This window comes from Macaca fascicularis, chromosome 13, assembly GCF_037993035.2.
Source record: "Macaca fascicularis isolate 582-1 chromosome 13, T2T-MFA8v1.1".
Taxonomy (NCBI): Eukaryota; Metazoa; Chordata; class Mammalia; order Primates; family Cercopithecidae; genus Macaca; species Macaca fascicularis.
Window position 1 is genome coordinate 68,247,269 of NC_088387.1, and position 23,147 is coordinate 68,270,415.

A 23,147-nucleotide genomic window follows, 5' to 3' on the forward strand; every position below is an offset into this window, starting at 1 on the left:
ACACGTGGATGATTGCCCTTGTGGAGGTCCTGACCAGGGCATGCCCTTCACATGCTCTTGTTTCACTCTGTAGGCCAGTAGTTCTGAAAGCGTGGCCCCCACTTGAGCAGCAGCAGCAGCAACCACTAGGAGCTTTTTTGGAATTCAAATTTACTGGCCCCGCCCAAGACCCACCATATCAGAAACTGTAGGAATGAGGCCCAACGATCTGAGTTTTTCTAAGGCTTCCATGTGAGTCTGATGCTTGCTACAGTTTGAGAACCATGATCCTATACCTTTATGTCTAAGTTACTTGAAGAAGGAGCTCTCATATATTCTAAAATGTTCCGTACGTTCCATATGTGCCATCAATAGGCACAAGCAGGGCCCATCATGCCTATTGATCTCTCACAGCAACTGGAGTTGTGGGTGAGTTCCCTCTTGGATTTGAGCTCTGCAAATTTATGTTTCGAACTTTCTGACTTTATTGAAGCAATTTTCACTGGCCTGGGTCCAGGATCGACTTGGATACAATTACCTGGGTTGGATATGGTTAGAGGTCTCAGGTAGGCATTTCTTGAAAACAGGTTCTTCCAAATATAAGGAATCTGGGTCTACAGGAGTTTGGGACCTCACTTTCTGGCACACTAACTAACTTTATGCACAAAAATTATGGGCCCACAAGAACATACATCGGGGAAAGAACAACTTCTTCAATAAACGGTGCTGGAAAACTGGATATCCATATGCAGAAGAATGAAACTAGACTCCTATCTCTCACCATATATAAAAATCAACTCAAAATGGATTAAAGACCTAAATGTAAGACCCAAAACTATAAAAGTACTAGAAGAAAACATCCGGAAAATGCTTCAAGGCAAAGATTTTATGGCTAAGACATCAAAAGCACAGGCATCAAAAATAAAAATAGACAAATGTGAATGTATTAAATTAAAAAGCTTCTGAGCTGGGCGCAGTGGCTCACGCCTGTAATCCCAGTACTTTGGGAGGCTGAGGCGGGCAGATCACGAGGTCAGGAGATCAAGACCATCCTGCCAGCATGGCGAAACCCCATCTCTATTAAAAATACAAAAACTAGCTGGGTGTGGTGGTGTGTGCCTGTAGTCCCAGCTACTTGGGAGGCTGAGGCAGGAGAATTGCTTGAACCTTGGAGATGGAGGTTGCAGTGAGCTGAGATCGCGCCACTGCACTCCAGCCTGGCAACAGAGTGAGACTCCATCTAAAAAAAAAAGAAAAAACTCTGACCAGCAAAGGAAACAATGAACCGAGTGAAGAGACAACCTGCAGAATGGGAGAAAATATTTGCAAATTTTTGATCCAACAAGGAACCAATATCCAGAATATACAAGGAACTCAAAAGAACTCAACAGCAAAAAAATAAATAATTCCATTAAAAAGTGGGCAAAAATCGAAGTAGATATTTCTCAGAATAAAACATACAAATGGCCAATGGCTATATGAAAAAATGTTAAAATGGCTATAACAAAAACCAAAAAATAACAAATGCTGATGAGGATGTGGAGAAAAAGAAACTTTCAAACACTGTTGGTGGGAATGTAAACTAGTACATCCATTGTGGAAAACAGTGTGGAGGTTTCTCAGAAAATTAAAAATAGAACTACCACACGATCCTACAATCCCACTACTGGATATTTATCCAAAGGAAAGGAAATCAGTATATTAAAGGGATACCTTGTACCTCCATGTTTATTGTAGCACTATGCACACTAGCTAAGATATGCAATCAACCTAAGTGGCCATGAGTGGATGAATACATAAAGAAAACATGGTATATATACACAAAGGAATACCATTTATTCATAAAAAAGAATGAAATCTTGTTATTTGTAGCAACATAGACGGAAATGGAGGTCATTATGTTAAGCGAAATAAGTCAGATACAGAAGGACAAATATTGCATGGTCTCACTCACATGTGGGAGGTAAAAATGTTGAACTCATGGAGGTAGAAAGTAGAATGATAGTTACCAGAGGTTGGGAAGGGTGTGTGTGTGTGTGTGTGTGTGCGCGCGTTTGTGTGAAGGAAGTAGGAGGAAGATGAAGAGAGATAGGTTTATAGGTAAAAACATACAGTTAGATAGAAGAAATAAGTTATAATGTTTGCTAACAAAGTAGAGTGACTGTTGTTAACAACATTATATTGTATATTTCAAAATAGCTAGAAGAGAAGATTTGAAATGTTCTCAACACAAAGAAATGATAAATGTTCAAGGTGATAAATATCCTAAATACTCTAATTTGACCTACACATTGTATGCATGTATCAAAATATCACATGTACCCCCAGAAATATGTAAAAACATGTATCAATTGAAAAATCAAAATACGTATGGGCCTGGAATCTGTGTATTTTTGGAACAAAGGGTTAATCTTACAAAGGACGACTTAGAATGACAGTGGCCACAGTGGGGAAGTTTTAATCTGTCTGTAGGCTGAGGCAACTAAGGAGGTTTGGTTTTTCTTTTTCTTTTAGGAATGTTTAAAAATGACCTCTTCCTAGGGGAGGACACTGACCAATATGTAGGTAACCATTTCACTACTGCTCTTGCAATCTGTGTCTGTTCAGAAAGAAGACCTCATCAGTTCCCATTTGGGGGAATTTTTAGAGTTTCAATTTCAGGACATTCCAATTTAGAAATTTCTTTAATTTGTTATGCTTCCCTTTATGTCTGGAACTGCATTTTTAATATCTTGGCAGATGGTGTGTAAACTCAGGAATTTTATACCCATAATTTTCTTAGTGTGCTGGTAGGGCATTTCTTCAGAGCTTAGTTTTTTTTTTTTTTCTTCTGATTATAGCATAACTGCAAGACTTTCATCAACCAATTTGGAGGAATTTGGGCATAGCCTACCCATATTTGCACATTAAGCAGCAGTTTCTAATTCTTATTTCTTTTAATAAGTATTTCTTTTTCTATTGGTGAAACCTCACAATGTTATTAATGACTATTTCATTAAAGGAGAACAAACATTTAGGTTGTGTGTAGAGAATGAATTTATGCCAAATTATGCTCAAAGTCTTTAGGTGATAATGTTTTCCAAATAACAACATAGAGGATTTTTGTAATAGAGAGTAAGTCTGCATGGTTTTAAGTCAGGTCTTTTGGATATGAGAATTTGGCTTGGGACCCATGTCCAACCTAGTCAACCTACTGATGAAACACATTAGTGTTCCAAGGTTTGTTTTTTCACAAATTTGGAAAGTTAACTTTGTATAACCCTTGTTCTTATCAATCCTTTAAAAACCAAGTATGTATTAAGTATTCATTATTTACTCAGCATTGTATTTGCTTCAGTGAGGGACACAAGCCATTTAAGACATGGTTTCTGTCCTGAAGAAGCTTAAAAATCCAGATGAAAGAAGAGAACTAACATGCATAGAGAAATGTAATGCAAGACTATGTACTGGAGGAGAACATTTTCCCCACCACTGGCTTTTTTGAAGGGGAGTTCGACGGAGCACACCCCAGGTTTCTCTTTCCCCATTGTTCACTCCACCTTCATGGATTGAACAGCAAGCTCAGGACAATTCCATCCTTCTTTCTCCTCTTGGGAGCTAGCTTGTCTACACTGAGCATGGGCCTTCCTCGATGTTTCCCTTCCAAGGTATGTGTTTCACTTGGGTGTGCATCCACCTCTTGCTCTGCACCAGGGCTGTCTGAGACTGGGGGTAAGTATATGTAAATAAATACACTAGCGGTTACTCTTAGCAAAATCACGTACTAATAAAGTCAATATTTTGGCCCTCATATTTATTCTTCGTTTTAACTCTCAGTTTTTACAGAAACCAACTTGGGAAGAGACCTGAAGAATATATGATACTGAAGTTAACATCCATAGTAAGTCCTGGTGGGTTGTGATTGTTTGAGAAAGATCTTGTGAAGATTTGTTGGGACTGAGTCATGGAGGATGAATAGAATTCAGAAAATAGGAAGAAGAGAGCCTTTTCAGCCTCATTTGCAATTCTTTTAACTTTTAGACTGATGAAGTGTAGAGAAATAGCACAGTTATTTTCCTATCTCAGATGATTTCATGGGACAAAGGAAAATAAATGGGAAGGAGAATTCCAGATTTTCAGAAGTTGCCAGGCTTATGGAATGAAGCAAAGATATGTTCATGACTGGTCTAATTACAAAAGATTCTCTAAAGGAGTGTCATTTGCCCAATCCCACTAGTCAAACACATCCAAGTCCTTGGAGAAATGCGTCTGTCTGCCAGAGGACACAGGGGCCTTTAAGTCCTGCTGATGCGGATGGAGAATCAGATGCCAAACATGGAAACATGACCTTCTGATGATACATTTGAAGGCACCTCTTCCCCATATTGTGTAATTACAGGCAAATCATCTAAATGTTCTGGGTTCTATTTCTCATGCATCAGAGTTTGGGATAAAGTGGATGTTCTTAAAGGCCACTGACAGCTCCTGGACAGAGCTTCTGTTAGGAAAGTTGTGTACCAACCTGGAACTCTATAAAATCTTGTGGACTTGAACCAAAACAAGTAGAAAATGCCTACGATCTTCAAATTAACCCTTCTATTGTGTTTTCAAATGGATCTAAAATACACATTTACATGCTGTAAGGGCATAAAGCCTCTCAAAAATTATTTGACATCTGAGCTGATTGCAAAAGGATTGATTTCAAGCAAATGTGGCAAAATGAGTAAGAATAATTCAGGACATTGTTTTATGCACTCTGATATTCAATAAAAGATCATTGATTCCAGATGATATTAAGGATTCCTTAGCATGTCACCAATGTTCCTGTGTCTTACTATTTCCTCTGTCTTCCTCCATATCCCCAATCTCCCCTAAATCTACGGCCAAACAAATTAGCAAATGCTGGAAGAGGAAAGTTGGAGTCCTGCTGTGTTTACTTTGCTTTATTTGTTCTGGATGTAGACTTAAAACCTTCCAGTAGGTGAACTGTATCAAGGACTTTTTATTTTATATTGTGAAATGTGTTGTTATGCACAGTTCATTCTATTAAAAAACAAAACGCGTAAACCTAAATTAAAATGCAGAATGTGGATCCCTCAGCGGGGACTTTTGAAACACCCAGGCATAAAATGTTGCATGGGTTTCTCGTTAACCAGAAAATTATTTTAGCAAGCGATCCTTCCTGAGGCCTCGGGTAGGAGCTGGCGCGTCGTGAGCCTCCAAAGTTGTGAGGTGGGTGCTTGATATTGCTCTCATTTATCTCACTTGCCAGCAACTTCACATTGCCATCTGTCTCAAGCTTTGCCAGAAGCTACCTGTGGTTTCTGAAGGCCAGAAAGGTCTGGACAACAGGGGGCTTAGGGAAATAATGTGGAAATAAAATATTGTAAATTTTTTTGTTGTTGCTAATGCTGCTCTTGACACATTGTATGAAGCGTTGAGCTCTCTGTCTCAGGTTTCATGCTGTGAGGATGCTTTCATGATGATATTTTAAAAAGACAAAACCAACTTCCTATGGTGGACACAGTCATAACCTGGTATCTGGAAATACAGTCATCAGCCCTTACATTTGAGCTATTTGCTGGTGCTCCAGATGAAGTGAACCACTGGTGAAGAGCTCTCTGTAGGAAGAGGCTGAAATTGTTCACTAAACCTCAGCTCTTCTATAACTGAAAGAAATAAGAGAGCTGAAACAGTGATTAGTAGAGTTCAGAAAAACCCTCTTTCAGGCTAAATTTCCAGTAATGGTCTCAGTGCATTGGTATGAATACTGACAACTGCCCCTTCTTGTCCTCTATAACTACATTCTTTAAAGAAACACACTGGAAATCAGATTTTAAAATTGTGGCTATTCAATGAACTGTGGACCACGAAAGCCTTAACTAAGTATGTGAAGGGGAAATGAAAGTTGTCTAGGTAAATGCCGATGTCACAGTAAATATGTTGCATTTTTATTTCCACTTACAAATCAAAGCCTAACCCATGTAATACAATCCTAACAAATGAAGCAGTGAGTCTAAATAGCAGTTGGCCAGCAGTTCTAAAAGACAAATTACAGGCCAGCTACTTTGTTACTTGCTCTGGGACCTTGGCCAAGCTACTTAACTCCTATTTCCTGATTTCTTTTTCCTTCCTTCCTTCCTTCCTTCCTTCCTTCCTTCCTTCCTTCCTTCCTTCCTTCCTTCCTTCCTTCCTTCCTCTCTCTCTTTCTCTTTCTCTCTTCCTTTCTCTCTCTTTCTTTCTTTCTTTTCTTTCTCTTTCTTTCTTTCTTTCTTTCTTTCTTTCTTTCTTTCTTTCTTTCCTTCCTTCCTTCCTTCCTTCCTTCCTTCCTTCCTTCCTTCCTTCCTTCCTTCCTTCCTTCCTTCCTTCCTTCCTTCCTTCCTTCTTTCTTTCTTTCTTTCTTTCTTTCTTTCTTTCTTTCTTTCTTTCTTTCTTTCTTTCTTTCTTTCTTTCTTTCTTTTTCTTTCTCTCTTTCTTTCTTTCTTCTTTTTTGGTGATGGAGTCTTGTTCTGTCACCCAGGCTGGAGCTGCAGTGCCGTGGTGCAATCTCGGCTCACTGCAACCTCCTCCTCCCAGATTCAAGTGTTTCTCCTGCTTCAGCCTCCCGAATAGCTGGGATTACAGATGCCCCCCACCACGCCTAGCTGATTTTTTTTTTTTTTTTTTTTTTGATAGAGACGGGGTTTCACTATGTTGGCCAGGCTGGTCTCCAACTCCTAACCTCAATTGATCCACCCGCCTCGGCCTCCCAAAGCGCTGGGATTACAGATGTGAACCACTGCTCCCAGCCCTGCTTCCTGATTTCTAAAATGTAGATGCGTGAGGGTCTTATGACATACCACGTGTTAATTCACCAAGCCTGGTACTTGGCACATTGTAAGGTTCAACATTTTTACTGTTTCATTTCCACTCCCTTTCTTGTCCCTCTGTGTTGTCTTAGTGTGACAAAGTTAAAAGGAGTAACAAGGTAACATCAGAAACCAAGCTTTCCTGTGAATCTAAAAACAAAAATCACAATATTAAAGAAATTTTCCTGGATAATACAAAAAAAAAAGCAAACAACAACAACAACAACAACAACCAGAGTCGTTTGATTATGGAGGATCATCACCAAAAAAATAAACTTTATTTCCACATGGTGGAAAGATTTCAAGATGTCCTGGTCTGTTCCGCAGAGGTTTGCCTGTCCTTCCGCATGTCCTCCAAGATGTTCCTTAGCAGATAACATCTGGTATCTTTTATCAGTGATTGCGTGCAAAGCATCCACTCGGTTTGGAGTAGAGGTAGTTTTGGGATCTTTGGAAGAGCTGGGCACTGGGAAACGGGGAGGAGAGGCCTTGGAGCGTCCTCTACCTCTGACTGACTGTGGTTCCTTGGGCAGCCTCAATTGAGAAAATTAGTGTAAAGGCACGTCTAAGGATCAAGATCTCTTCCTCCTCCTTTTCTCATTCTTCTCCTTCTAGCCAATGATGGAGACAATGTGAGCCCTTGTCCTCGAAGGCTTTTGGTTTTATCGTTTGGCTGTAGACAGGAGTATTTCATGAGTCCTTGGAAGGCATGTGTGTGGGTCAAGGGTTCCACTAGGTGGGGCAGGTACATGAATGAAGGTAGGAGCCTAAGAAGAGAGGGCATGATGGAGACCGGTAAGTTGGGAAAGCACAGCCCACTTGAGCTTTATTTTAAACTCTTCTAAATGCATGTAAATGTGAACTTACGAAAATGGCATCTGCAGCTGGATTCAGCCTCAAATTGCCAGTTGATAGACTCTAGTGTGGATGGCAGCTGGAAAGTCAGGTGAAGCTGAGAAAGGTGCTGACCGGTGTCATCTAGGTGTTGTTTTTTTCAGAAGAAGTGGGTCCCAGTCTGAGTTGTAGTTTTTTCTGTTTCTAAACAATTCAGCCTCATTAGAGTCTCACATCCTGAAAAATCAGCAGAATTTTAACTGCCTCAATTTCTTTGAGTCAGCATCAGATGCTGATGTGTTCCCAGTCACACCTTTGGTTTGCTTTGCAATTCAAAATTTGGTTTCCCTGCTGTGGCTGATGCAGTTGGCTTTGGTTATAGTGCAATAAATTCAAATAAACATTTATGAGGGTAAGTAATCATATTTCATGCAAACAAATTATTCTTCCTTAAAAGTCACTTTAAAAAAATGCATACTATATCTTTTCTCAGTCAGCACATCAAGCTAATAACGGTTATTGTATCATAAAAATTTCCTTCATGACTGTTTATTGTTCCATTTATGTTAAATTTGAAGATTGGTCTCTATTTTGTTTCTCCCTTCCCCCTATTAAAATTTTATACTAGTACAAGTCATCATCATTAGTTCACATATCACATAATTATGCCAAAAAATCTAGAGATGGCTACTCCTGAGAGAAGACAGTGTCCATTAAAAAGTGTATGTAGGTTCCAAATCCAAGGAAACACGAATTACTAGCTAATTAACATTGAATATTTATGATGCAAAGTGTCTTCTTGGTCAAAGAATGAATACTTTTTCGCCCATTTTAGGTGTCCATTTTGCTTCCTTATTAAAGAACACCTGGGCTGCTGCTGTGGAATTTAGGCAGGAGGTGATGAAGGAGAACTTTCCTCAGCCCCTCTTTCCTGCCAGTGGAGGAACATAATGAAGCAGACTTGTGCCTTGAAGCACTTATTTGAGCACTTATTTGAATGCAGGAAGGTGCCTCTAGGGAGGGTGGGAGATGCTTTTACTTCTTCTTCTTATTATTATTTTTTATTTTTTTTTTGAGGGGGGGAGGCGGGACAGAGTCTTTCTCTGTCGCCCAGGCTGGAGTGCAGTGGCGAGATCTTGGCTCACTGCAAGCTCCGCCTCCCGGGTTCGCGCCATTCTCCTGCCTCAGCCTCCCGGGTAGCTGGGACTATAGGCGCCCGCCACCGCGCCCGGCTAATTTTTTGTATTTTTAGTAGAGGCAGGGTTTCACCGTGTTAGCCAGGATGGTCTCGATCTCCTGACCTTGTGATCCGCCTGCCTCAGCCTCCCACAGTATTGGGATTACAGGCGTGAGCCACCGTGCCTGGCAGAGATGCTTTTACTTCTAAGGGAAATTATGGGAACAGAGGATTAGGGAAAATGGTGTGAGCCATTGTAGGATGCAGTCCTTCTGCAGTGTCCTGTGGGAGAAACCCTAAGCAGACAATCAGCATTTATTGTGTCCTCAGTGACTAGTCCATTCTATGCCATGTACAACGGTCTTTACAGAGCTTGCAGTTTGCTGAGGGTAACATCCAAAACGATCTGAAGCCCCGGGCCGAACCAGGCTCTGCAGACGTTGGTGGTGTCCTGGAAGGCTCTTGCTGAGATCTGATGTCTGAAAAGAAATCCTCGGAAACCCACTTGAGTCTGTCTTGCATTTCACATGAGTGTGTACCGTCTGCTTACTTCTCGGTGAGAGAACATAACTGTAGAGTTTTCACATCCGTATTCTCTGGGAGGTTCTAAAGATGATGGCATTTGACTGGGCAAAGCCTTGTAACCAGAGTAAGCACCTGGATGTCATTTCCCCAAAGGCTGAGATGAAGGAGGCAATGTAGAAACAGGAAGCAAATATAGACTTGTTGGGGGAGATACAGGTCTAAATCCTAGTTTGGCCACTTGCTAGCACTGTAACCTTGGGCAGATGACTTAATCTCTCTGTACTTTGATTTCATCATCTGCAAAATAGGGTTAATATTACCTCCTTCTTGGGGTTGCTGTGAGTATTAACTAAGAGAGCACATATAAAATATCCATCACAGCCTTTGGCATAAAATAGGTACTCAAAAAATAGTAGCTTTATTATTTTTATTATGGTGATTTCCCATCACAGTAACTCTAACATAAAACAGTTAAGCTGATTTGCATGTACACTTAGATATGCAGTTTGCTCTCGTTATTTAAATACATTTTTATTCCATATTCAGTTTGAAGTATAGTTCATGTCATGAATATTACTTCGTCTTTAAACTGGAAACACTCAGAAAATTATTGTCGGCAATGTATAATAATTATAATATTTTTGTCTTAGCATTTTAAAAATAACCACTCATCCTTATAAATATCTAAGTATAATATTTCCCTTTCTACTGAAGGGAAAATATTTTTCATTTATTGCAGTTCTACCTCTGAAAATAAACACCACAATGTAAACATACTAGCAAGGCTGTCTAAAGCTTAAAAGTCAGTGAAAATGAATTTATAACTCCAGGGAAAGATAATGAATGCACACTTACAAACCTCTATTTGAGAAGATGTATGAAGTAAGGGTAAAGGTGTGAAAAGTAGTCAAAATGGGGCACTGTCTCAAATTCTTGGTAAAAACAATATGTTTAATCATCATCATTCTCATTAACCTTGCCTAGCTTAATGTACTGTACTTTGTCTTTGGCCTTTGTAGAACAAGGCTCCATTATGCGAAAATATGGGGGACCTTCAAATTCACAGGTGGATTTTCTGCTCAGGGGAGAGCTGCCAATCCATTGAAAGGTATGTTACAGCTCTAAGAAGCTGCATCCATTTCCTATAGGATCTCTAGTTTCTGGGTCTGTTTCCGGGGTATCACTTTACCTGTGTGGTTTCCACTCCTTCCTCCATGGCTGGTTTCTGTTTCTGGGGCTTTTTGTCCCTCTGTAATTCCCGTCAACCACTTCTCCTTCTCTATATTGACATCGGCTCCCTGAACTGCCCTAGTTGTGGTTGTGGTCTTACTACTCTTTATTTTGCCTATCTGCATTCTCCCACTTTGCAGTTCTGTGTAACTGCTGGGCCGCTTGGTTCTTTGTGTCTGTTCCTGGAGGCCACTGAAGTCACATCCTGAGTTGCCTCTCATCTGGGCCTTGGTTTGCCCCATCTTTGGCTGGGCTTCAAGAGATCTCTTCACCTGAAAGGAACTCCTTCAGATGAACTGGTCGCCGTATGAACTGATACTTTACTTTGAGCCTGGCCGCAGTCAGGTGAATTCAAGCTACAGAGAAGAGGCGATTCACATTTTTTCTCTCTTGTGTATTATTCCTCCAGCTCAAGAACCTGCCAGGTGATACCTCATGTGAGTGTGTGTGTGTGTGTGTGTGTGTGTGTGTGTGTACATAAGATCTATCTTTCTACCTATAGTGGGAAGAGAAGTTTGTCATTTTAAATGCTAGTTGCTTTAGGAGAGCACGTTCAAACTACCATGTGAGATCCATTAGTGGGTAATGAAATCAGTGTAACAGGTTTCAGCCAACTAGAATTTTCCATTAAAAAAAGTAGAATTAAAAAGGAAAATAATCAGGGAGCAGTTTATTTTTATTGTGTTTTACTTTTTTTTCTGAGATAGGGTCTCACTTTGTTACCTAGGCTGGAGTACAGTGATGCAAACATGGCTCACTGCAGCCTTGACCTTCTAGGCTCAAACAATCCTCCCACCTCAGCTTCCTGAGTAGCTGGGACCACAGGTGTGCACCACCACACTCGGCTAAGTTTTGTATTTTTTTTTTGTAGAGACTACTTGGTTTTAGGGTCTCACTTTGTTGCCCAGTCTGGAGTGCAGTTGTGTGATCACAGCACACTGCAGCCTTGACCTCCCAGGCCCAAATGATTTTCCCACCTCAGCCTCTTGAGTAGCTGAACTACAGGCATGCACCTCCACACCCAGCTGATTTTTTATTTTTTGTTGAGATGAGATCTCACTATGTTGCCCAGGCTGGTCTTGAAGTCCTGGGCTCAAGTGATCCTCCCACCTCAGCCACCTGAGTAACTGGGACCACAGGTGTCTGCCACCATGCCTAGCTAATTCATTATTATTATTATTATTATTATTTGTAGAGACGGGATCTCCCTATGTTCCCCAGGCTGATCTTGAATTTCTGAGCTCAAGCAATCCTCCTGCCTTGGCCTCCCAAAGTGCCAGGATTACAGGCGTGAGCCACCATGCCTGGCCAGAGAGCATTTTAGTAAGGGTAAGAGATCTCTCTCTGTCTCTGTCTCTCAGTCTCTTTCTCATCCATCATGTTTGTATGTGTATATATTGAGTTGCAGTGTAAATCTATTTCTTACTGAGGTTCTCAACCAAGAAAGTTTGAAATCCACTACTCTAGTAGAATTAGAGCAGAATTCCATCCAGGAGGAACGTTTTTCTTTTGTTTTAAAAATTCGTATACCTTATTGGGGTGGTTGTATAGAAATGTTGATTTCTCTGCTCACTATACCATTCAGCTCCATGCCAGCTGCTGCTAGGGTGCTTAGGGTAGGGCATGCAAACGAGAAATGATTTGCATGATAAAGTTTCCACCACTGTTCTGTGGGCAAGAGAGCTAAGGGTTTGGAGGCTCTGCCAATAAACATGAGGAATGTTGGGGAGAGGCTGCTGGAAACTGAAGTTTGGCGGTTCAGATGACAGAAGGATGAAAGGACAAACACATAAACAAAGCTGGTGGCATGGAGGTAGAGGAGCAAGGAGAACCCAGATAGTAAGAAATTCTTTAAAAGTTAGGGGGAAAGATGGCCGGGCGTGGTAGCTCATGCCTGTAATCCCAGCACTTTGGGAGACCGAGGCGGGCGGATCACAAGGTCAGGAGATTGAGACCATCCTGGCTAACACGGTGAAACCCTGTCTCTACTAAAAATACAAAAAAAAAAAAAAGAAAAATAGCTGGGCATGGTGGCGGGCACCTGTAGTCCCAGCTACTTGAGAGGCTGAGGCAGGAGAATGGCGTGAACCCAAGAGGCGGAGCTTGCAGTGTGCCGAGATCATGCCACTGCACTCCAGCCTGGGTGGCAGAGGGAGACTCCATCTCAAAAAAAAAAAAGCCGGGGGTAAAGGAAGGTGGCAGTAGAAGGAAGTAGGGGGAAGGGGTGAGGGAGTCCTTGAGAAATGTTGGCACGTATTTATGATAGTCAGTTTCAAGTTGTATATTCCGTGCTGCACTCCATTACTTCCAAATCCTTACACAAATACTTATTTTGCTCATAACCTTGTATTTGTGATGTTCTGCAGAAAGAGGGCAAAAGACAGTGGTCCCAGAACTCCTAAAATGGAGCTGAGCATGTCGATTAGGATCCAGAGAATAGCCATGAAGCAGGATTGACCCAAGTATGGAAGCTAGATAACCCCTTTCTCTCAAATATGCCAGGGGAAATGACATTTGAAAAGATAAGGTTAAATTCTGATGTTCCGTGTCTCAATATCCTGTAGCCAAAGACCACCAGGAACACATATGTATTAATAGTTGAACAAGTTGGGTCTACTACTCATTGCAGCTGCAGCGGGGGAGAACTTACATTGTGGGGAGCTGTGGGGTGTCTCAGTGAATGGACTTATAAAGGCTTGGTCTTGTGTTGGGTGATTTTAGGGGAGGTTTTAAGGAAGTGGGCTTTGCTCTAATTGAACGCTGTCAGGAAGCGGAGATAATTCTATGATTGGTTATCTTAACTATTTTATGCATAGGGTGGGCAGGCTAGAATGAGGCTGAAACAGTAGTTGGTAAAGAAGCAGCAGTTGCCCACATTAGCTCGGAGAGGGGGACATGTGGTATTTCGTGGGTTGGACAGTGTTCCTGCTTTGTCTATATTCACACATGTGGAGTGGTCTTGTTTTTGTCTTGATCCATCGTGGGCACAGAGTGGCCTTGTTTGATGCTGACGGTCCATAAAGTTATTTGTGTTCAACGAAAGAATACCCGAGACGGGCGGATCACAAGGTCAGGAGATCGAGACCATCCTGGCTAACACGGTGAAACCCCGTCTCTACTAAAAAATGCAAAAAAACTAGCCGGGCGGGTTGGCGGGCGCCTGTAGTCCCAGCTACTCGGGAGGCTGAGGTAGGAGAATGGCGTAAACCTGGGAGGCGGAGCTTGCAGTGAGCTGAGATCCGGCCACTGCACCCCAGCCTGGGCGACAGAGCAAGACTCCGTCTCAAAAAAAAAAAAAAAAAGAATACACCAAGGTGTGGCTCATAGTACCAGGCCAGTTCCCAGATAATCAGGGTCTGCTCGTCTCCTCAGTAGTATGGTTGTTTGAATCGTTTTACTTGAATATTAAGAGACAGGGTGAACCCAGGGAGTTGTGAGATTGGGGTCATCAAGATGACAAACACATATTTATATGCATACATATGTAATGTAGTTTATGTACACATAAAGGTTTCCTACATAGTTGTTTAGCGTATGTTGTTTAATGTATGCTGTTTAATGTACGTTGTTTAATATATATGTGAAGTACCAAGTTCCCTCTGTGAAAGGAAGGCAAATTTACATCTTCCTCAATAATTGAGAGAAATTCCACAATCTCTCTTGTGACTTTCATTAACTACCTTCAAATTTGCCCATCAAGAAATTAGGAAGCTGGGCACCTGACTCAGAATTTTCTAGTATAATTTGAATGACAAGGTCAGATGTCTTTAAGGATGGATGGAACGGATTACCTCCACAAATTAGGATGGGATCTTGTAGATATGGAGTTGCAGCATTCTTTGTGTGCTGAGTGCTAGAAGCCCTGCGGATGGCCTGAAACATGCAGTTTACATGAGTCAGCTGGCTGGGTTGGGGAATGGCTCTGGCAATATCTTGTTTGTGGGGTTAAATTCAGCTGAGCTCCTCTTGAAATATAGCCGGCTGGGCTTCAAAGGAAAACAGAACTACAATGAATCATTGCACACTAGAGTGGGTTAATACCATAATATCACTGAGAAGTCATTTGTAATAATGGTGAATTACACAACACAACAATATGCTGACTTCAATTCCAGCGCCATATGGCTTTTTGGTTTACTTTTATGCCTTTGGGGGATGGGTTGCTGTGGTTTAAGGTTTTTTGCATGAAGAAGATCATAAAAGCAGGATGTTATTTTATTAGGAGAATAGAAATCTCAGTAAAATGTAGACCTAGGACATAAAATGGAGGTGGAGGAGGATTAGCAAATGCAAGATGACTTTTATTATTGTGTAGTCAATGAGAGTTGTAGTACATTTAGCACTCCTTTCTGTGGTTCCCTGGGCAGTGGGTGACTTCAGAATGTCTGGCTTCTGCTCTAGGGCTGTAGCATTCAGTGCAAACTTGTCTCTGGGTATGCTGCTTACACATCCCTGCAAAGAAGGTTATGTTCCTTGTTTTTCGGAAAAGAACTCAGGTTGAGCACATCACCCTACTTAAAGTACACAGGACGAGGCCGGGCATGGTGGCTCATGCCTGTAATCCCAACACTTCGACAGGCTGAGTTGGGTGGATTGCTTGAGCCCGGAAGTTCGAGACCAGCCTGAGCAACACGGTGAAACCCCGTCTCTACTTAAAAAAACCCCAAAAAAGCTAGCTACAGGTGGTGCATACCTGTAGTTCCAGGAACTTGATAGGCTGAAGTGGGAGAATGACCTGAGCTGAGGTCGAGGCTGCAGTGAGCTGTGACCACTGGACTCCAGCCTGGGCATTCATGTGAGACCCTGTCTCAAGGGAAAAAAAAATATGCAGGACTAAAAACTGTGACTTCTAAGCGTCAAACTCGTTTCAAATCACCATAGGTGTGGTCAGTTGGCATTTCACTCAGAGAAGTGAATTTACCATTGCCCTTCTCTGTAACTCTGTTCCCCACTCTAGCCAAACGCTCACACCGATGTCACCTTTGAACCCTGGGCCAGCCAGGTGCTGGTATTGATGCCCCCATAGTCCTGCAACTGGCAGAACTACGTGATCGGTTGTGCATCTACTGGTGCCTGGCTGGTGACTGTCTAGCTTCTTGGCCTGATGTCCTACTTCTTGTTGTCTGCTTTCCTGAACCCTGGTCTTTGTTACCTTCTGACCTGGGGCATCTGTGCACCCATTAAATCCTGCCTGTCCCTTGCCTTGTGATCCCTGTTCTCCATTCCCAGGTGCTCTGCCCCACTGGGACTTGCCCCAGGTTCTGGCTATGTGCTTTATTATCTCTTTTAGCTGTCCAGATTTGAATAACTTGGTGGCTCTTATTTGTTTGTAGATTATAACAAACCCATTTTATTTTTCAAATATAAATTTATATTAAAATGTTGAATATGCTTTTAAAAATACATGTATTTCCCTGTCACTAGATCCTGAGACATCTTCGATATGCTTCAGATATGCCTCTCTGAGAGGGTTATTATATCTACCAGCAACGTGGTTCTGAATCTTAGATGTCCACTAAAACCCCCTGGGGAGCTTAAAATAATGCCTGGGTACTATTCCCGGAACTGATTTAGCTGCTCTAAAGGGTGGGCCTAGGCAACCACAGGTAATTCTAATATGTTGCCAGAATTGGGGACCACTAAGCTGGCACCATCAGCATTCTTAATGTTAGGTGAGGCATTAAAATGTACCTTTACGGTATCATCGCCAGGTTTAGCAAATAAAAATACAAGATGCCAAGGAAAATTTGAATTTCAGATATATGACAAATCATTCTTCAGTACGTGTCCCATGCATTATTTGGGACTTATTTTTACTAAAAATTATTTGTCATTTATCTGAAACTCAAAATTAACTGGGAATCCTGCATTTTACCTGGCAACTCTACTTTTAGGGAGAATCCCATATTTTGGAGAATTTTGTTCATTTTACAAGTTTGATTGATAATCAAACTAATATGTTCTTTGTATTCATGCTCCATTGAAAAAGCACCTGAAATCAAGTTTGTGTGTTTATACCTAGGAATTTCTGAAGGAGAAAGCCTTATACATCCAAAGAAGCTAACATGTCAGCTAACAGTGGATTTCTCCTTCCTTCCTTCCTTCCTTCCTTCCTTCCTTCCTTCCTTCCTTCCTTCCTTCCTTCCTTCCTTCCTTCTTTCCTTCCTTCCTTCTCTCTCTCTCTTTCTGTTTCTTTCTTTCTCTCTGCCTCTCTGTCTTCTTCCTTCCTTCCCTCCCTTTGCCTTCCCTTCCTTCCTCCCTCCCTCCCTCCCTCCCTCCCTCTCTGTCTCCCTCTCTTTCTCTTTCTTTCCTTTCTTTTTCTTTAGAGACAGAATCAAGTGCAGTGGCATGATCACAGCTCACTGCAACCTCAAACTCCTGGGCTCAAACAGTCGTCTTGCCTCAGCCTCTTGAATAGCTGTAACGATAGCTGCACACCATCACACTTGACTAGTTTTTGTATTTTTTTGTAAAGATGGCGTCTCACTATATTTCCCAGGCTGGTCTTGAACTCCGAGATCAGGCAATCCTCCTGCCTCAGCCTTCCAAAGTGCTAGGATTACAGGCATGAGCCACCACTCATGGCCTAGCAGTGGATTTCTAACTCCCCAGCTCCTTCCTCCTTTTGTACTCTCTGGTCAGTGGCTTCTCCAGGCAAATTTATAATCATATCATTGCACTAGTGTCCTCTTTGAAGTAAGTCAGCCCGTAAGTCAGTCTTGGCTTGGGACATGAGAAGATTCCAAAGAACAATTTGGAAGAACCCGGGGAGACCTAGGAGCAAAGTAACTTGGCTGAAGGGGGACGAACAAGTTCTGGGATGTGGAAAAAGCATATACTGTATTGGCTTTGTCAAATGGGAGTAATGTGATTATGAACCAAGTTTTCATCAATAATGCATTATTATTTTGAAGACATTAGAAGTATCAAAATGTTTACAAGGTTTATGACAGTTCTGACAATTTAATGGGTCTTTAAATGGAGTGTATTATTAAAAAACATACTTCAGATGAGGTCATGGACTCTTTAAGTTTCAGGATCAATAGACATAGCCTGTGTGTGTCAATGTGGTGAAAGCTATATGCCAGTAATTTGTGCGGGCAGGTTATCATATTAAAATGTAACGATGAGAACCAGTCTTCTCCTTCTTACCATCCCCTCTCATCCAACATACATCAGGAATACCAGATATAGCACAAGGATCCAATAATGAAAGTCTCATCTATTTCAGTTCTCATATGAAAAATACACATATATGTTGACCTTTCATTAACTTATTATACTAAAAATGACAAGAAGGAAAGTAAAAATAACAAGAAAAAAGAGAGTATCTTCTGACTTCCTATCTTTCCCTTAATGATGTGGTTTTTTATTTTGGTAAAAATTTTGCAAAAATTTTATTGTTTATTATGCCTCCAAAACATTAAGAGTGTCAACTGGTGTTTCACAACAACAAGAAAGCCATTCTTCAAGTTGAGTATTGTACAAGACCAATATATTAAAAGCACAGATAAAAGAAGAGCTTTTCATTTGAACAGGGGCCCGGGATTTAGCCATTTCCTCAATCCCCTCTCACTTTCATTTGAGGTGTTTCTGTAGAGAATCTCGAGGGTTCTAGGGAGCTCAGTTAAAAACCACTGCTGTAGACCAAACTTCTAATTTATTTGAATTTTTCATTTAGTCTCGGGTTGTTTGAATGTGTATTTGCCATTATTATTAAGAAGGTTGCTAATTGGGGAAACTTGTGACTCTGTGGCAGGATTTGTAGAACATGGCAGTTTAGGACTCTTACTATCAAAATCTTGTTAGCAGAGTGTTCAGTTTTCATTGTATTGTTGCTGATAAGGAAGTGTCTAGAGATTTGCATTTAATGGCGGTGGAAAATGGTGTTTGTCATTCACTGCAACTCATCCCGTTGGGAAAGTCGGAGCCTGTAAGTACTTAGGGTTCTAATAGGTATGCTTTGTTACTGAGAAAGAAGGCAAAGAGCCCCGAGCACAAAGGCACAGTTGGAATATGGGGAAATACAGAGTTGGCAAAGGCTCTTGGGAGAGTGAAGACCCCGTCTCCTGCTAATGGGGAGGTTCACGGTATACGCTCTCCCAGATACACTCCGGCTTTTTACCTTTTGGAATTTAACAATCAGGAGCTTAAACCTGTGACATCGTTTCTAGATGATGTGTGAGAAATCAACGAGCAAGGGGAAAAACATTAAAGAGGTTTTAAAATTTAAGATACTTGCGGCTGAAAATAACAGAAAAGAGATCTGAAAGTGGCAGTAACAATAGGAATACATATTCTGTTAAACAACACATTTTTAGGTAGGGCAGTGCTAGAATTGCTTAATTTCATAGCACAACACCATCATCTAATACCCGTCTTGCCATCTGTCTGCTCCACCATCTTCAGTGTTTGTTCTCTGACTTGTCTTTTTATGGTTGCAAGGTTCCTGATACGTTCTAGGCACAGGCAGGTAGCAATTTTGATGGAAGAGGGATCTTTCTTTTTGTATGTCTCTTTCTGTTCAGTGAGAAATGCAATTGGCAGAGACCCCGCCCCCCGGCAGGTTTTTCGTCACATATCATTGGCCAACATGGTAAGACAAACCCAGGCCTGAATCAGTCACCGAAAAAGAAAATATTTGGCTTGGGCCTATCATGATTCACCTGGCCTTGGGCTAGGGAGGAGCCCAGTCTCCCAGAAGCACTTGTCTCTTCTATAGACATGAAAAAAAAAAAAAAAAAGAGAAGAAGTCTCCAGTTATAGTGTCCACCTTAGGTCTTGGTTGTCATTCTTTGCCATTGTTTTGGTGACAATTCTGTGATCACCAGTTAGCCTTAGGAATATTGTAGGCATTTAAAAACCAAGTTACTGTGAACTATTTTTAGTTAAAAATAAGAACAATTCTGAAAACTATCTACATTTTACAGTATATATGAAAATTAATTCCTGATGGATTTGGGGTACAAACAAAATGAAACATCTCTTTATAAATTCTAGAGAAACTAGAAGAAAATAGCAGTTCAGATCAGAGGGAAAATGTGAACTCTCTTAGCTATGCAGTACTAGAAAGCAATGGAAGAAATAACATAGAAGTATTTATATATTTGAATGTAAAAAATTATAAATTTTTGTGTACCAAGAAAAGCAAACTTGTATAAATGGACAATTGACTGGAAAAACATTTTAATCAAAGATCAAAGGCTATAAAAGGTTAATATTTCTAATCTGTAATTTTACATCCAAATTTATAAGAAAAGTGAAACTAAAACTAGGATCATCACAGATCATAGGAGGAGATAATTCACAAAAGTAGAAACAATAATTATACATGTAAAAAAGAAACCCATACAATCTCATTAGGAATCAGAGAAATTTAAATTAAAGCAAACGAGATGCAATTTTGTACCTTTTAGCACAACTTCAAATGCTTATAATATAATTATGGTTGTAGTGTAGCTGGTATACTTATTCATTGCTGATAAATTGATGTATCTTTTTGAAAAGAAAATATGATATTATTTAATGAGAGGCACAAAGGCATTCATACATTTTTCCCCAGTAATTCAAATATAGAAAGTTTATCTTAACCAAATAAGAGAAGCAAAAAGCTATATATTCAAAAATATGCACTACAGTAAAAGTTCTAATAGAAAAAAATCTGAAAACCACTGAAATGTTCAATATTATGGAAATTACTTAAAAATTATGGCATATCCACATGAACAAGTGTTATTTAAATGTTAAAAATATCAATTATAAAGACATTATAACAGCAAATGACATGTTTAAATATGACAATATGACAGAATAAGAATTGTAATAGCTTATGATAACAATTATATAAAGCATTTACATGTGGAAGAGAATATACAAAGATGAAAACCATATTAGAATGATGGGTTTTTGGTGGTAATTGTATATATTTTTAATGTAATTGAATTAGTGATTTATTCTTATGCAATAAATCATCCCCAAACTTAATGGCTTCCAACAATAAACACTTATTATTTCTTATAATAGAAATAAATACACACTTATTTCTATGCATTAGAAAATTGAGAGCAGCTTAATTGGATAGTCTTGGCTCAAGGTCTCTCACGAGTTTGCAGTAAACAGTCTGAGGCTGTAGTCGTCTGAGCCTTGACTGAGACTGGAGGATCCGCTTCTGAGCTCATTTATGTGGCTGTTGGCAGGAGGCCTCAGTTCCCCTCTATGAGGGTCTCTGCACAAGGCTTGAGTGACTTTGTTACATGAAAGCTGGCTCTTCCCAGAGCGAGTAATATGAGAGAGAGAGAGAGAGAGAGAGAGAGAGAGAGAGAGAGAGAGAGAGGGTGGAGAGATTGCAATGCCTTTTACAACCTAGTCTCCCAGTTATACACTGTCCTTTCCATTTTATTCTATTTGTCAGAAATGAGTTATGGAGTTTAGCCCACATTCAGAGGGAAGAGAATGAGGCTTCCTTTTTTGAAAGGAGATGTGAACATATTTCACGTATCAAAGCATTTGTGGACATATTTAAGCCACCACAGAAGATACAGTTTCTTCTCATTAAAAATATGCTGAAACAAAAAAGAGGATGACTCATTTAACATGTATGAGGTTTGAGTGTTGAATGGTGGAAATATGGAAAAAAAAAGTGACCAAATTAAAATGCCAAAAAGAAAAACAAACAAAAATCCAACCAAGAACTTAGACTGTACCGGGTGAAGGTAATTATTTCTGTCATTGTGTTAGCCGAAAGTGTGGTATCGATGGTTTGCCTCTCATGTGGGTTGAGAGGGGCAGGTGGAGGAATGGCATCTTGCCAGCAGATGACAAGAAATGTCCTTTCTTTCTAACAACATTGAACAGGTTGAGCATCACATTTTCTCAACCATCTCCGAGGGGCCTTTTCTGCTTGGGAAAGCTCTGGTTGTTAGGTGTACATTTCATCTGAATGAATAATTACCTTTGAGTGATCGCAATGCATTTGGAAGTCACTTTAAAAAAATCACAGAATGTGAGCTTTGGTCTATAAATACTAAATATGTGTGGAAAAATAAAAAGCAAGTGCCAGTTAGTGCTGGGTCTACAATTAGGTATGCCAGAGCTTCCTACTTGAACTTTGAAATATTTTTCTTGGTTATATTCAGCTTTTATTTTTTCTTGGAAACTAGTCACTCAGTTTGGCTATTTTTCAGGCTCTGTTGTCCTCCTGCCCAGCTTTTGGTTACTCTCCGTGCTTCTGGGTCCTCTATTAGAGGGCAAGAGAGAAATGTGATAATGAGGATGATGATAATAAACAGTAAAACTCTATGGTGTCTTTGAATGAGAGGATGGAGAGTTTTTACAATGGATGTCTAAAATATGTTGTTTTATTTTTTCATAGTCAGTGTTACATAATGAACAGAGTGTGGCCTTTGGAATTGGAAAGGTCTGAGTTTGACTCCTTGCTTTGTCACTTCATTCAGTCAATAAAGGCTTATTGTGCCAGACACTGTGATAGATGCTAGGATACAGTGATGAAAATACATGGTACCATCTTCAAAGAGTTTGGTCCAGTGGAGGATACAGACAAGAAAAATGGCAGGTAGTTTCCAAGGAGCTAAGAAAACTGATAGGACAGCATTTACCCACTCTTGATGGCAGGAGGTGTTTGAGCCAGGGAAGATGTCAAAGGAGAGGAAACACATCCAGGTAAAGAGAGAAGAAGGAAGAACATGTGCAAGGCTCTAGGAATAACAGCAATCATTGGCATTCTGTAACTTTCACAGTAACTCTGGATGGTTGAGTGCAGATATTGTTGGTTGGCTAACCTGAAAATTATTTCTATCTATTTTTTCTTCTCTACCTTCTGTCATAGAGGACTCTCTTGCAGCTAATGATAGCTGTGATACAGTTCTGGTCAATGAGATATTAGCACGATTTCCTGGAGGGATTCTGGAAAATTTTTTGTTTCATGATTAAGGAGCAACACTTGGCTAGCACAGACCTTTGCCCTTCCTCCTCTTCCTTACTGTGAATGCTGACACAATGCATACAGGACAGCTGCCATTTGTGACCTGAAGTAACAACGCAATATACCAGAATAGTGGAGAGGAACAATTAAAAGAGCCTGGGACCTTGCTTATATCACAGGGCCACTGTGACAGCCCCACATTTCCTACTTCCAGAATTCCTAGGTGAAAAAATAAACTGTTTAATCCACTTTGTACCACATTTCTAACTGAAGAGAATGAAACATTAGATTGGCATTTGAGCCATGAAAGAAAGAGGATGAAGTTAGAGTTGTAAACCATATTAAGAAATTTAAGTCCTGTACATCATGGTGACTATAATTAATAACAAAATATTGTATACTTGAATATGGCTAAAAAATAGATTTTAAGTGTTCTCACCACAAAAAAAATAAGTATGTAAGGTAATGCATACATTAATTACCTTGATTTAGCCATTCCATAGTGTATAAATATATTAAAACATCATGTTGTATACTAGAAATGCATACAATTTTTACTTGTCAATTAAGAAAAATAATAATAATACAGGAAGAAAAGGAAAACTTAAGTCCCATCTCAAGGGCAATTGGAAAG